We start from the raw sequence: 16,344 nt of genomic DNA, 5'->3' as shown, positions 1-16,344 counted from the left end.
CTAGCCGCTGGGTTACTGAGGACCGATTTAGACTGTATGGTATGCAGAAGCTGGCTCAGAATCACGGGGCTTCTGCATTCTGAATTAAAAGAATAATGTAAAAGCAGATAAATAAGTACTTCTAATTCATTCACAGTAAGAGCCCGAATTACTGGAGGCATCCTACTGAAGCCACACATCACTGATCCTGATACATCTTCTGGCCTGGAATTACCTTCAGTCTGCAAGCAATCTTGTTCTTTTAATTCGAGGTAAAAGTTCAGGGGCTTTCATGATCCGGGCCAGGTCGCAGAAGAGCACTGCAACTCCCAAATTTACCATTGCGTCGTGCCACTGGCAAAGTGCGCTCCGAGGGGAAGCACATGCGCGGAGTGGTTGCGCCGACTTGGCTACTCTGCACCCACAATGCACTTGCATCATGGTGTCAACAACCGGTGACATCATGGCCTGCAAAGTGTATGCGGAATGGGGGTGTATATGTGACGGCATCATGATGTAACACAATCACGGGGCTGAATCTGTGCTAAAGTGCCCTCACATAACTGGCTTGATTTCTGCTACCGAGGTGGGAGAAAGGTGGGCGATGTCCCTGCTCCTGGTTCCATGTCAGCTTCCCCCACGACTTTCCCTAGATTGGGCTTGTTAAGACCGCCCTGCGAGGTTCCCGGCCAATTAAAAGGAAGCGGGTCTGATGACTTCATCTGATCACGCGTCATCAGCCGGTTTCTTTAAAGGGACCATGCCCACGTACACTTTGACAGTTGTTATGTCAGTGTTCTGCAACACTGAGGTGCTGCAAACACTAACAAGCACTGCACAAAGGCACAGGGCTGCACCCAAGCTCTCCTTGACTCCCTCCATATTTTTATGGAGGGAGTCATGGATCGCAGGGAGGTTCTCTTCCCTTACAAATAGACTTTCCCAGTACACCAACACAGCCTGGTTGCACATTGCACAGGAGGGCACAAGCAGGGATGTCATCAGGAGGACCAGGCTGCAGTGGCGTAAACCTTTCAATGATCTCAGCAGATCACGAAACGTTACTGCAAAGCCACACTCAACCATAACCTGCTGTGCCACTCATCACATCCCCATCACTCTGCCTTCCCTACTCTACTCCTGTACATCCTTACGCACACCAACTTACTTTGCATCTCCACCCATCCCTCTCTCTCTATCTACATTATCACATCCCTATCTCACTAACCACCCCTCACACACGCCCTCATCCTTGTCCAATCATACCAACTCTTGCCTCAATACTCTCCACCTGCCTGGATGAGTGCAACTCCAACAACACTCAAGAATCTCGACACCATCCAGGACAAAGCAGCCCACTTGATTGGCACCCCATCCGCCACCTTAAACATTCACTCCCTCCATTACCGATGTACTATGGCTGCAGTATCACCTGGAAGGACAAGGGCAGCAGGTACATGGGAACATCTCCACATTCCCCTCCAAGTCACATGCCATCCTGACTTGGAAATATATCGGCCATTCCTTCCTCGTCGCTGGGTCAAAATCCTGGAACTTCCTCCCTAACAGCAGTGTGCGAGTACCTTCACCACACGGACTGTAGCAGTTCAAAAAGGCAGCTCACCACCATCTTCTCAAGGGCAATTTGGGATGGGCAATAAATGCTGGCCTTGCCAGCGACACCCACATCCCATGAACGAATATTTAAAAAAAATAACAACACACAAGGGTAGGCACTTGGGTGTTGTCGCCACTGCTGATTTAAAATTTCTGCTTATGTGTTGGCAAACATTGAAATCTTTATTTTCAACACTTTGTCTTCTTGGACAGATCTGTGTGCAACTTTGGAAGTTGCTTAGTGAGTTGCAGTTAATGGTGAGACATAACATTTCTCTCGTAATATTGATGAGTGTGAAAGGAATGGCTTAGGCATTGTCGGGTTATATTGCTGGTGTGGGGTGGTGCCAACCTGGTGCATCATGTGACAGTCAGGGTGCACAGCATTAAGTGAAGTAAATGTGGCCATGGTGAGGCCATCCCTGGCATCAGGTGTTGCTGCCCCGTGTCCTGTGCAGCATCAGGTGATTGCGGAGAAGGTTTACAATCTATATTAACGACTTGGAGGAAGGGACCGAGTGTAACGTAGCCAAGTTTGCTGCCGATACAAAGATGGGAGGAAAAGCAATGTGTGAGGAGGACACAAAAAACATGCAAAAGGTCATAGACCGGCTAAGTGAGTGGGCAAAAATTTGGCAGATGGAGTATAATGTTGGAAAGTGTGAGGTTATGCACTCACGCAGAAAAAAATCAAAGAGCAAGTTATTATTTAAATGGAGAAAAATTGCTGCAGTGCAGTGGGACCTGGGGGTCCTGGTGCATGAAACACAAAAGGCTAGTATGCAGGTACAGCAAGTGATCGGGAAGGCCAATGGAATCTTGGCCTTTATTACAAAGGGGATGGAGTATAAAAGCAGGGAAGACTTGCTACAGTTATACAGGGTATTGGTGAGGCCACACCTGGAATACTGCGCGCAGTTTTGGTTTCTATATTTACGAAAGGATGTACTTGCTTTGGAGGCAGTTCAGAGAAGGTTCACAAGGTTGATTCCTGAGATGAGGTGGTTGACTTATGAGGGAAGGTTGAGTTGGTTGGGCCTCTACTCATTGGAATTGAGAAGAATGAGAGGTGATCTTATCGAAACGTATAAGATTATGAGGGGGCTTGACAAAGTTGATGTAGAGAGGATGTTTTCATTGATAGGGGAGACTCGAACTAGGGGGCATAATCTTAGAATAAGGGGCCGCCCATTTAAAACTGAGATGAGGAGGAATTTCTTCTCTCAGAGGGTTGTAAATCTGTGCAATTCGCTGCCTCAGAGAGCTGTGGAAGCTGGGTCATTGAATAAATTTAAGTCAGAGATAGACAATTTCTTAACCGATAAAGGAATATGGAGTTTTGGGAAGCGGACAGGGAAATCGACATGAGTCCATGATCAAATCAGCCATGATCATATTAAATAGCAGAGCAGGCTCGAGGGGCCAAATGCCCTAATCCTGCTCCTATTTCTTACATTCTTATGTGATGTTGTTGACTGGTGTGTCTGGTGATGTTGGTGTTGAGGCTGATTGTTGTTGGATTCTGAAGACCAAGGTGAAATTTTTTCCAAGGAAGTCGATGTTGATGGAATAGATGGCAGCTGAGTTGAGATGACAGAAGCGATCTGTCAATGGTGAGATGACACTGGATAGAGAGTTCACTGCAAAGACTTAAACCTCCATAAAACTGAACAGTTTATTCCAAATCTTGAAGGCTTTGAACTAAGATTTTAAATTGAACAGCTGTGAAATGGTAGGTTTTATAAAACTTCTGCAGGTGTCAACCAGTCAAACCCATGCAGAGTCATTGAGAACCTGATACACTTACCTGACGTGAAACCCGAGGGACGTAAACCATCATGAAAAACTTGGGAAAATCCTTTGGACCTGGTAAAATGTTGCTTAAATAGTTTCTTAACTCGCACAATTGCCTGACACGCCGCTTAGTTCCGGATCTGCAAACTGTAATGACTCAAGAGCCTTGTTACTGTAAACGGCCTCAGGTGTAAACCTGATCCAACTTTATTTGTGCTCAAAGTACCCGCGTAACATGGTACCCGCGCTTATATACCAGTGACCGCGCACACGCGCATACAGCCCGATGACCTCCGACAGTGGCATCCCCTGGTGTCTGGTGACCTCAAGCATCAATACAAACCACAGCCAAAGCGGGTTTAGACTTGCACCCTGCACTCAATCAGGGCCATTTTGACACTTGCAAGTCTGGTAAGATCCCGGCCAAAATGTGAAAGAACTTCATTAAGGGGTTGACATTTATTGAAGAGTATTTAAGTAATCTGGAGGAGAGATTGGCTGAGTCTCTGGGCAGGAATGTGTTGAGCTTTGAGCTCATCGCTATAAAATGATTGATGCTGGAAAGATGCTGTGTATGTGTTTTGTTTTTCTACTTTTAAAAAAAAAACTCCAAGTTTCTTTTGTCTTCCACATTTCAGATTACTCTCACAGTTGAGCATTAGCTCCTAAGTCCCACAGGGTATTTCTACTTGTCTGGACACCCAGGGAAATTTGTAGCTTGTCTCGGATTGAACAGTGGATCCTCTTCAGTTCATTGCTGACGAGCCCTCTGTGAATTCAGTGAGGGAGAGGAGAATGATAGCCCCACAACAACTCACATATGGCAAAGCACTTTGCAATAGCAAAACCAAACTCCAAAAATGAGTCTAAAAAAAGCTGTAAACTGATGCTGTCAACGTTGATGCTGGGCTCTTCAATTTCCGTTTAACCCTGCTGTGTCTCCTGTACGTAGCAGTGTAAGTGATGGCCCATTAGATATATGACTTGATTTTCACCTCATTTGTATGCAACCACCCAAAGCTGGGTGGGCACTTCCTGCAGCCCCAGAAAACGACAGTGGAAAATTGAGCAGTTGAAAAAGTGGGTGGAGATTTAGGGGTCGAAATTGCCCCTATTTGCGACGCCCATTAGCGCCTCCGGGGGAGGGGGGGATGCGCTAACGAGACATGAAACACTTTTTGCCCGGGGGGGGAGGGGGAGGGGGGTGCTGCTACCAGCTTCTGCGAAATTGCATGGGAGTTAGCGGAGGCATTGCCACGGTCGAGGCCCTCTTTAACCGAAGGGGCGGGGCATTAAAAGTGGACGTTAAAAGATTTAGAGTGGACATGCACCCTGCTGTCAATGCTATTGTGCCCCAGTACCACCCTGCAACCCGTCCCAAGAGGAAACGGAGCGCCCGAGATTGTGCTCCACTTCCCCTGAGGGGCGGTAACTGCAATTTTGCTGCTGGGGCAGGACTTCCGCGCCGAACGCAAAAAGTCCTGCCCCGAGTCGGATACTGCCCCCAATTGGGGCGCTGGGAGATTTGTCCCCCCCTAATGTTATAATCAGATCTGTCCAATTTAAGGGGGTGAATTGGGGTGAGCTGATTGAAAAATCTAGGCTGAAGAGTCAAACTCCACCAACTAATAGGCCAAACGTTAGACTAAGTTGCTGACTGTCCTGTCCACATGCGCACAATGTAGTGCTCACGATAACATCCCCATTACTTTCCTCTGTATCGCATCAACTACAATGGATGTACGTCTTTTAACTTGTTGCGACTTTGTACTCTCTGGATTCTAGTTGAAATAAAGCGCAACCAATTTATCTCAAGTGATCACTATATGTGACATTAATGTTGACAGAATGGGGGGTTGTCTTCTAGAGCCTACCCTAGTGCTTCCCTAATGGAAGGAGTAAGTGAAGTGGCTGGCTGCTGGTTATAGCTGTCTGCCTCTTAGAAATAGAGGTAGCCTTGTACCTCCCTTGTGACTCATCACGAGATGATTCTGCTTGAGCTACATCCAATGCTGCAGTGGTTACCTAATCTTGCTGACTATCTAATGTTAGCGAAACATTTTCAGTAATGCTCTTAAAAAAGAAAAGAAAAGGAAAGACTTGTATTTATGTGTGCTGTGGTGAGATTGTAGCGCTGGGCGCTCCCCAATTCCGATGAATGCAAACCTCCGGTTTAGCATTCCAGGAGGGAGGTGGGGCGCTGAGCAAAATAAGAGGGGTGGTAGCGGCACAATGTCCCGTGCAGCACTGCCAGAATCGCAGGCTCCTTCCCTTCCCTTAAAGGGAAGGGCCATTGGTGAGGGTGTTACAAGGTAAGGATTCAACTGGTTGGTGACAGCACCTGCTATCCGCGACGATCAGCCCCAAGCACTCCAACATAATGCAGGGCTGATCAATCGTGGCACTGGAAAAATTCAAAATGCAGCACAGAGAGGCCTACCTGACCACCAATGCCTTTAATTACCGTTCCCCAAGCGGCCGGCCGCATCACAACACCTCCTGCAGCTGCCGGTGTTGAAGCCCAGCGACGCTGCAGGGGGCAGAAGTGAATTTAGGAGCCGGGGTGGTAATGGGGCGCTGTGCACTGGATGACATCACGATCTCCGGGGCGCAGGAGATCGAGGCGGTAAGGTTTACCGCCGGCGCTAACCTGCAAGGTACTTTCGCTGCATCCGGTTGGAAAGCCGTTATCGTCGCATTATGGCCCCACGGAGGCGCTAACGGGAGGGGCAAAGGAGGCCAATTTCTCCCCCTTCAACTTCAATTAGCGGAACAACTCCTCAATGAGGTATGGTTTTGTCCTTGCCGTGGTGAGGATGTTGGGGCAATGCACTCACGTATTTAATGGTGAGTTGTGCTGCTCATCATACTGCACCTGCTATCCATGAGGATCAACCAAAGGCACTCGAACAGAATGCAGGGCTGATCAATAGCAGCATTGGAAAAATTCAAAAAGCAGTATAGAGGGGTGATCTTTTTTGCCAAGAGCTGCTGCCCTTCTCATGAGGATGTGCTTGTCAATTGTCTAATAATCATCCCTCTCAGGTACAAAGCACCTCAGGCTTTCAGACCGAGTGGCTTTAAGACAGCACACTTGGTGATGATCAACCCTGTGGCAGAATTGGTATTCTGATTCAGCCGGCAGGTCAACAGTAAAAATTCGTGAAGAAATTGACTTAAAACTCCAGCCTCTGAGTCAGAAGGTTGTGGATTCAAGTCCCACTCCAGAGACGTGAGCACAAACTGCTCGGCTGAAACACCAGTGCAGTGCTGAGTGAGTGCTGCACTGTCGATGGTGCCATCTTTCGGATGAGACGCAGGACTGGAACCAATGTCCTAGGGGGAGTGTTTGCTAGTGCTGTTGGGGAGGAGTCAAACTAACATGGCAGGGGATGGGAACCTATGCAGGGAGACAGAGGGAAGCAAAAGATACAAAGGAGAATAGTAAAAGTGGAGGGCAGAGAAACCCAAGGCAAAAAACAAAAAGGTCCACATTACAGCAAAATTCTAAAGGGGCAAAGTGTGTTAAAAAGACAAGTCTGAAGGCTCTGTGCCTCAATGCAAAAAGTATTTGGAATAAGGTGGACGAATTAACTGCTCAGACAGCAGTTAATGGATATGATGTAATTGGCATCACGGAGACATGGCTCCAGCATGACCAAGGTTGGGAACTCAACATCCAGGGGTATTCAACATTTAGGAAGGATAGACAGAGAGTGAGAGGAAAAGGAGGCGGGGTGGCGTTGCTGGTTAAAGAGGAAATTAATGCAATAGTAAGGAGGAACATTAGCCTGGATGATGTGGAATCGGTATGGGTGGAGCTGCGGAATACCAAAGGGCAGAAAACGCTAGTGAAAGTTGTGTACAGACCACTAAATAGTAGTAGTGAGGTTGGGGACAGCATCAAACAAGAAATAAGGGATGTGTGCAATAAAGGTACAGCAGTTATCATGGGCGACTTTAATCGACATATTGATTGGGCTAACCAAACTGGTAGCAATGCGGTGGAGGAGGATTTCCTAGGGTGTATTAGGGATGGTTTTCCAGACCAATATGTCGAGGAAGCAACTAGAGAGCTGCCCATCCTAGACTGGGTGATGTCTAATGAGAAGGTACTAATTAGCAATCTTGTTGTGCGAGGCCCCTTGGGGAACAGTGACTATAATATGGTAGAATTCTTTATTAAGATGGAGAGTGACAGAGTTAATTCAGAAACTCGGGTCCTGAACTTAAGGAAAGGTAACTTCGACGGTATGAATTGTCTAGAATAGACTGACAAAGGACACTTAAAGGGTTGACGGTGGATAGGCAATGGCAAACATTTAAAGATCACACGGATGAACTTCAGCAATTGTACATCCCTGTCTGGAGTAAAAATAAAATGGGGAAGGTGGCTCAACTGTTGCTCACAAGGGAAATTAAGGATAGTGTTAAAACCAAGGAAGAGGCTTATAAATTAGCTAGAAAAAGCAAAATGCCTGAGGACTGGGAGAAATTTAGAATTCAACAGAGGAGGACTAAGGGTTTAATTAAGAGGGGGAAAATAAGAGTACGAGAGGAAGCTTGCAGGAAACATAAAAACTGACTGCAAAAGCTTCTATACATATGTGAAGAGAAAAAGATTAGTGAAGACAAACGTAGGTCCCTTGCTGTTGGATTCAGGTGAATTTATAGTGGGGAACAAAGAAATGGCAGACTAATTGAACAAATACTTTGGTTCTTTCTTCACGAAGGAAGACACAAATACTATTCCGAATGTACTAGGGGATAGTGGGTCTAGTGAGAAGGAGGAACTGAAGGCTATCCTTATTAGATGGTAAATTGTGTTAGGGAAATTGATGGGATTGAAGGCCGATAAATCCCCGGGCCTGATAGTTTGCATCACAGAATACTTAAGGAAGTGGCCCTAGAATTGTGGATGCATTGGTGATCATTTTCCAACGATCTATCGACTCTGGATCAGTTCCTATAGACTGGAGGGTAGCTAATGTAACACCACTTTTTAAGAAAGGAGGGAGAGAAAAAACAGGTAATTATAGACCAGTTAGCCTGACATCAGTAGTGGGGAAAATGTTGGAATCAATCATTAAGAATGAAATAGCATTGCATTTGGAAAGCAGTGACAGGATCGGTCCGAGTCAGCATCGATTTATGAAAGGGAAATCATGCTTGACGAATCTTCTGGAATTTTTTGAGGATGTAACTAGCAGAGTGGACAAGGGAGAACCAGTGGATATGGTGCATTTGGACTTTCAAAAGGCTTTTGACAAAGTCCTGCACAAGAGATTGGTGTGTAAAATCAAAGCACATGGTATTGGGGGTAAAGTACTGACGTGGATAGAGAACTGGTTGGCAGACAGGAAGGAGAGAGTCGGGATAAACAGGTCCTTTTCAGAATGGCAGGCAGTGACTAGTGGAGTGTCGCAGGACTCAGTGCTGGGACCCCAGCTATTTACAATATACATTAACGATTTAGATGAAGGAATTGAGTGTAATATCTCCAAGTTTGCAGATGACACTAAACTGGGTGGTGGTGTGAGCTATGAGATGGATGCTAAGAGGCTGCAGGGTGACTTGGACAGGTTAGGTGAGTGGGCAAATGCATGGCAGATGCAGTATAATGTGGATAAATGTGAGGTTATCCATTTTGGGGGCAAAAACACCAAGGCAGAATATTATCTGAATGGCGGCAGATTCGGAAAAGAGGAGGTACAACGAGACCTGGGTGTCATGGTTCATCAGTCATTGAAAGTTGGCAAGCAGGTACAGCAGGCGGTGAAGAAGGCAAATGGTATGTTGGCCTTCATAGCTAGGGGATTTGAGTATAGGAGCAGGGAGGTCTTACTGTAGTTGTACAGGACCTTGGTGAGGCCTCACCTGGAATATTGTGTTCAGTTTTGGTCTCCTAATCTGAGGAAGGACGTTCTTGCTATTGAGAGGGTGCAGCGAAGGTTCACCAGACTGATTCGAGGGATGGCCGGGCTGACATATGAGGAGAGACTGGATCAACTGGGCCTTTGTTCACTGGAGTTTAGAAGGATGAGAGGGGATCTCATAGAAACGTATAAGATTCTGATGGGACTGGACAGGTTAGATGCGGGAAGAATGTTCTCGATGTTGGGGAAGTCCAGAACCAGGGGACATAGTCTTAGGATAAGGGGTAGGCCATTTAGGACTGAGATGAGGAGAAACTTCCTCACTCAGAGAGTTGTTAACCTGTGGAATTCCCTGCCGCAGAGAGTTGTTGATGCCAGTTCATTGGATATATTTAAGAGGGAGTTAGATATGGCCCTTACGGCTAAAGAGATCAAGGGGTATGGAGAGAAAGCAGGAAAGTGGTACTGAGGGAATGATCAGTAATGATCTTATTAAATGGTGGTACAGGCTCGAAGGACCGAATGGCCTATTCCTGCACCTATTTTTCTATGTTCCTATGTTTTTCTATGTTTCTAAACCTGTCCTCTCAGGTGGACGTAAAAGATCCCATAGCACTATTTTGAAGAAGTGTTCTCCCGGTGTCCCAGACAATATTTATCCCTCAACCGACATCACTAAAAAACAGATTAGCTGGGATTGTCACATTGCTCTTTGTGGGAGCTTGCTGTGCGCAAATTGACTGCCGCATTTCCCACATTACAACAGTGACTGCACTCCAAAAAGAACACTGTGAGCTCAAAGTAAAGTGTGACCTTAGTCTTTTATTGCAAGTCTCCAGAGTGCCTCTCCAACCAATGAAGTCTCATTAAATACCTGTGCTCCCAAGGGATTATGGTATCACTTGGGACTCCAGGAGGTAAGCCCTCTGGTGGCTGTTCGGAGTAACTACAAGTCCACATAAAAACAACACTCCCCCCCCCCCTAAAGTCAACAGTGTAATTATTTACAACGTGAGTCGATCTGGGGCCCTTCTTGCCCTGGTTAATCGTCTCGGTGTGAAAGCTGGTGTTGTTGAATCATTTGTTGGGCCCTCGCTGGGCTGCTGTGTAGCTGGCCTTGCTGGGCTGCTTGGACGATGGGTTCTGCTTCGTGGTCAACCGTAGTGCTGGTTGCCACTGGTATGTATGTTGGTGGATCAAAAAAGGTAGGCTCCAAGGTGGGTTGCTCAGGATAGTTCGTGAATCTGAGTTTGATTTGCTCCAAGTGTTTCCGGTGAATGAGTCCATTTGAAAGTTTGACCCGAAACACCCTGCTCCCCTCTTTGGCCACGACAGTGCCGGGAAGCCACTTGGGATCTTGTCCATAATTTAATACAAATACAGGATCATTGATTTCAATCTCGCATGACACATTTGCTCTATCATGGTATGCACTTTGTTGAAGCCGCCTGCTCTCTACCTGTTCATGTAGATCAGGGTGAACTAACGAGAGCCTTGTCTTAAGTGCTGTTTTCATGAGCAGTTCAGCAGGTGGGATCCCAGTGAGTGAGTGTGGTCTCGTGCGGTAGCTAAGCAGGACTCGGGATAGGCGAGTCTTCAGTGAGCCTTCAGTTACCCTCTTCAAGTCTTGCTTGATGGTTTGCACTGCTCTCTCTGCCTGACCATTGGACGCTGGTTGAAACAGGGCAGATATGACATGTTTGATCCCGTTTCGGGTCATGAATTCTTTGAACTCAGCACTGGTAAAACATGGCCCGTTGTCGCTCACCAGGACATTGGTTAAGCCGAGTGGCAAACATGGCTCGCAGGCTTTCTGTAGTGGCAGCGGACGTGCTAGCCGACATTATCTCACATTCAATCCACTTGGAATACGCGTCTACAACCACAAGGAACATTTTACCCAAGAATGGGCCCTCATATCGACGTGTATCCTAGACCACGGCTTGGAGGGCCAAACCATAAACTTAGCGGCACCTCCCTGGGTACATTGCTTAACTGCAAGCATGTATTACATCTGTGAACGAGGACTCTAAGTCCGCATCGATACTGGGCCACCGCACATGGGATCTGGCTATCGCTTTCATCATTACGATGCCTGGGTGGGTAATGTGGAGATCATTGATCTCTGCACTTCTTGGGGACCACTACTTGATTGCCCCACAGAAGGCAGTCTGCCTGTATTGACATTTCATCTTTGTGCAGCTGGAACGGCTTTATTTCTTCCTGCATTTCCACTGGGACAGTGGACCAGCTCCCGTGAAGCACACAGTTTTAGACTAGAGATAATAAGGGATCCTGGCTTGTCCAGGTTTTGATCTGCCGGGAAGTGACGGGTGATTGCTCACTCTCAAATGCTTCCATAACCATGGCTAGATCTGTGGGCTGCGCCATTTCCACCCACGTGGTGGGCAATGGCAGCCTACTGAGAGCATTGGCACAGTTTTCTGTGCCTGGCCTGTGGCGGATGGCGTAGTTGTATGCGGACAACGTGAGCGCCCATCTCTGGATATGGGCCGATGCGTTGGTATTTATCCCTTTACTCTCGGAAAACAGGGATATAAGTGGCTTGTGTTCAGTTTCCAATTCGAATTTTAGCCCAAACAGGTATTGATGCATTTTCTTTACCCCATAGACACATGCTAACGCTTCTTTTTCAATCATGCTGTAGGTGCTCTCAGCCTTAGACAGATTCCTGGATGCATAAGCAAACGGTTGCAGTTTCCTGAAATCATTTGCTTGTTGCAATACACACCCGACTCCATATGACGAAGCATCACATGCTAGTACAAAACGCTTACATGGATCATACAACACAAGGAATTTGTTTGAGCATAACAATTTTCTCGCTTTAACAAAGGCATTTTCTTGGCTTTTGCCCCAAACCCATTCGCCCCCTTTTTGTAGTAAGACATGTAGTCATTCTAACAGTGTGCTGAGACCCGGTAAGAAGTTACCAAAGCAGTTAAAGAGTCTTCACGTTTGTTAGTGAAAATAAATTCACATAGACTCTGGTAAGGTAAGTGAGACAACTTTATTGCTAACAGAGCTCTGGGAGAAGAGTTGAGGTCCCGCGACCTGCGAAGCACCTTCTCTCCGAGTGCCTGGTGCCGCGGGATTATAAGCAGTTTACAGAGGGCGGAATACAATCATTTAAATTCATTTACATACAACCAATCATATTGTTGCACAACTTTTTAGTCCTAGTGAAACCTGATAGCATGGCGCGAGTTTGGGGGCCCTGGGTACTCGTGCGGGTTAGTTATTCTGTTGCAAAGCTTTCTATGAAACAGTGGCCTGCACCTGGCCATGAGTCACTTCTTGCTGCAGAATTCATATCAGCGGACAGCAGATAGGCTTCTTGGTACAAAGTTCATTTAGTGGCAAGGCAGATAGTTGGCTTACCCCATCATGCTTTGCTATGTCCGAAAATCCACTCCAACAACGTTAGTGTGCCTGATGCCATCCACTGCAATCCTCCTTCCCAAGAACTCCACTTTAGGCGCCAGGAAAACGCACTTCGAGCGTTTTAACCTGAGCCCCACACGGTTGAGTCGACTAAGAACCTTCTGCAGGTGCTTGACTATGTTCCGACTTGTGACCAAGACGTCCTGGAAGACCACAGTGTGCGGGACCGACTTCAGTAAACTTTCCATGTTTCTCTGGAATATCGCCGCCGCTGATCGGTTTCCAAATGGGCATCTGTTGTAAACAAAAAGATCTTTGTGCGTGTTGATGCAGGTGAGGACCTTCGATGATTCCTCCAGTTCCTGCGTCATGTAGGCTGAAGTCAGATCCAGCTTCGTGAACGTCTTTCGTCCCGCCAGCTTTGCAAAGAGATCGTTGGTCTTTGGTAGTGGGTATTGGTCCTGCAGAGAGAAATGATTGATAGTTACTTTGTCATCGTCACAGATTCTGACTGTGCCATCTCCCTTGAGGCCTGGGACGATAGGACTGGCCCACTTGCTGAACTTGTTTGGTGAAATGATGCCCACTCTTTGCAGCCGGTCGAGCTCGATCTCTACCCTTTCTCTCATCATGTACGGTACTGCTCTCACCTTGTGATGGATGGGTCGCACCCCCGGAATTAGGTGGATCTGCACTTTTGCTTCTTGGAATTTCCCGATGCCTGGTTCAAACAGCGAAGGAAATTTGTTTAAGACCTGGGCACACGAAGTGGGCGATAGCGCTCGGACGTCGTCCCAGTTCCAGCATATCTTTCCCAGCCAGCTCCTGCCGAGCAGTGTGGGACCATCGTCCGGTACCACCCAGAAAGTTAGCTTGTGCACCGCTCCATCGTAGGAGACCTTTACGGTAGCACTGCCGATTACAGGAATCAGTGTATGTTCTTAGTTTCATGCGAACTGGAGTTAAGACTGGCCTTGAGGCTTTGTTGCACCACAACCTTTCGAAAGTCTTTTTGCCCATGATGGACTGGCTCGTGCACGTGTTCAACTGCATTGACACCGGGAGTCCATTTCGTTCAATATTTAGCATTGTTGAATCATTGTGGCTGGAGATTAGAGATAGTAAGGGGAAAAAGTCACTGATGGGCACAGTTTATAGGCCCCCAAATAATAACTTCACGGTGGGGCGGACAATAATCAAGGGAATAATGGAGGCATGTGAAAAAGGAACGGCATAATCATGGGGGATTTTAACCTACATATCGATTGGTCAAATCAAATCGCACGGGGTAGCCTTCAGGAGGAATTCATAGAATGCATACGGGATTGTTTCTTAGAACAGTATGTTACAGAAACTACAAGGGAGCAAGCTATCTTAGATCTGGTCCTGTGTAATGAGACAGGAATAATAAATGATCTCCTAGTAAAAGATCCTCTTGGAATGAGTGATCACAGTATGGTTGAATTTGTAATACAGATTGAGGGTGAGGAAGTAGTGTCTCAAATGAGCGTACTATGCTTAAACGACAGGGACTACAGTGGGATGAGGACAGAGTTGGCTAAAGTAGACTGGGAACACAGACTAAACGGTGGCACAATTCAGGAACAGTGGATGACTTTTAAGGAGCTCTTTCATAGTGCTCAACAAAAATATATTCCAGTGAAAAAGAAGGGTGGTAAGAGAAGGGATAACCAGCCGTGGATAACCAAGGAAATAAAGGAGAGTATCAAATTAAAAACCAATGCCTATAAGGTGGCCAAGGTTAGTGGGAAACTAGAAGATTGGGAAAATTTTAAACGACAGCAAAGAATGACTAAGAAAGCAATAAAGAAAGGAAAGATAGATTACGAAAGTAAACTTGCGCAAAACATAAAAACAGATAGTAAAAGCTTTTACCGATATATAAAACGGAAAAGAGTGACTAAAGTAAATGTTGGTCCCTTAGAAGATGAGAAAGGGAATTTAATAATGGGAAATGTGTAAATGGCTGAGACCTTAAAACAATTATTTTGCTTCGGTCTTCACAGTGGAAGGCACAGAAACCATGCCAAAAATTGCTGGTCACGGGAATGTGGGAAGGGAGGACCTTAAGACAATCACTATCACTAGGGGGGTAGTGCTGGACAGGCTAATGGGACTCAAGGTAACAAGTCCCCTGGTCCTGATGAAATGCATCCCAGGGTATTAAAAGAGATGGCGGAAGTTATAGCGGATGCATTTGTTATAATCTACCAAAATTCTCTGGACTCTGGGGAGGTACCAGCGGATTGGAAAGCAGCTAATGTAATGCCTCTGTTTAAAAAAGGGGGCAGACAAAAGGCAGGTAACTATAGGCCAGTTAGTTTAACACCTGTAGTGGGGAAAATGCTTGAAGCTATCATTAAGGAAGAAATAGCGGGACATCTGGATAGGAATAGTGCAATCAAGCAGATGCAACATGGATTCATGAAGGGGAAATCGTGTTTAACTAAGTTACTGGAATTCTTTGAGGATATAACGAGCATGGTGGATAGTGGTGTACTGTTGGATGTGGTGTATTTAGATTTCCAAAAGGCATTCGATAAGGTGCCACACAAAAGGTTACTGCAGAAGATAAAGGTACGCGGAGTCAGAGGAAATGTATTAGCACGGATTGAGAATTGGCTGGCTAATAGAAAGCAGAGAGTCGGGATAAATGGGTCCTTTTTCGGGTTGGAAATCGGTGGTTAGTGGTGTGCCACAGGGATCGGTACTGGGACCACAACTGTTTACAATATACTTAGATGGCCTGGAAGAGGGGACAGAATGTAGTGTAACAAAATTTGCAGATGACACAAAGATTAGTGGGAAAGCGGGTTGTGTAGAGGACACCGAGAGGCTGCAAAGAGATTTAGATAGGTTAAGCGAATGGGCTAAGGTTTGGCAGATGGAATACAATGTCGGAAAATGTGAGGTCATCCATCTTGGAAAAAAAAACAGTAAAAGGGAATATTATTTGAATGGGGAGAATTTTCAACATGCTGCGGTGCAGAGGGACCTGGGGGTCCTTGTGCATGAAACTCTTTTGAGTTAACCTGCAAAACATAAAACATGTATCCGTGCCACCCGACCTGGATGACACACACAAGACATTTACAAGGCCCTTTTTTTTTTTTGGTTTTTTTTTGGGCACTAAAATCAAATTTTTCCTTTTTTCCAGTGCCCCCTATAAAAGGAGAGGGGGACACTAAAAGCACCGGCAATTAAAACAAATTAACTTTAAAACGTAAAATCAAATTAAAATTTGGTTGCCGGGCGTGATGATGCACTCCAGTCCCTCCGGTGCCCACCTCTCGCGGAAGGCCGCGAGCGTACCGGTGGACACCGCGTGCTCCATCTCCAAGGACACCCTGGACTGGATGTAAGAGCAGAAGAGAGGCAGGCAGTCAGGTTGAACGACCCCCTCGACCGCCCGCTGCCTGGACCGGCTGATGGCACCCTTGGCCGTGCCCAGGAGCAGTCCTACGAGGAGGCCTTCGGACCTACCCTCTCCCCTCCGCACAGTGTGCCCAAAGATCAGGAGAGTGGGACTGAAGTGCAGCCAGAATTTCAGGAGCAGCCCCTTCAAATAGTGGAACAGGGGCTGCAACCTCGTGCACTCAATAAAAACATGGAACACGGACTCCTCCAGACCGCAGAAATTGCAGGCGGCCTG

General features: G+C 46.6%; 1 protein-coding gene across 4 annotated transcripts in view; it reads left to right on the top strand.

The window, feature by feature from the left end:
* ctnna2 (catenin (cadherin-associated protein), alpha 2) overlaps positions 1-16,344 on the top strand; it is a 1,881,920-nt gene that overhangs the window by 1,862,252 nt on the left and 3,324 nt on the right. The window lies entirely within an intron of this gene.

Source organism: Pristiophorus japonicus, chromosome 2, assembly GCF_044704955.1.
Source record: "Pristiophorus japonicus isolate sPriJap1 chromosome 2, sPriJap1.hap1, whole genome shotgun sequence".
In the NCBI taxonomy this organism is placed as follows: Eukaryota; Metazoa; Chordata; class Chondrichthyes; family Pristiophoridae; genus Pristiophorus; species Pristiophorus japonicus.
This window is presented reverse-complemented; position numbering and strand designations above follow the sequence as displayed.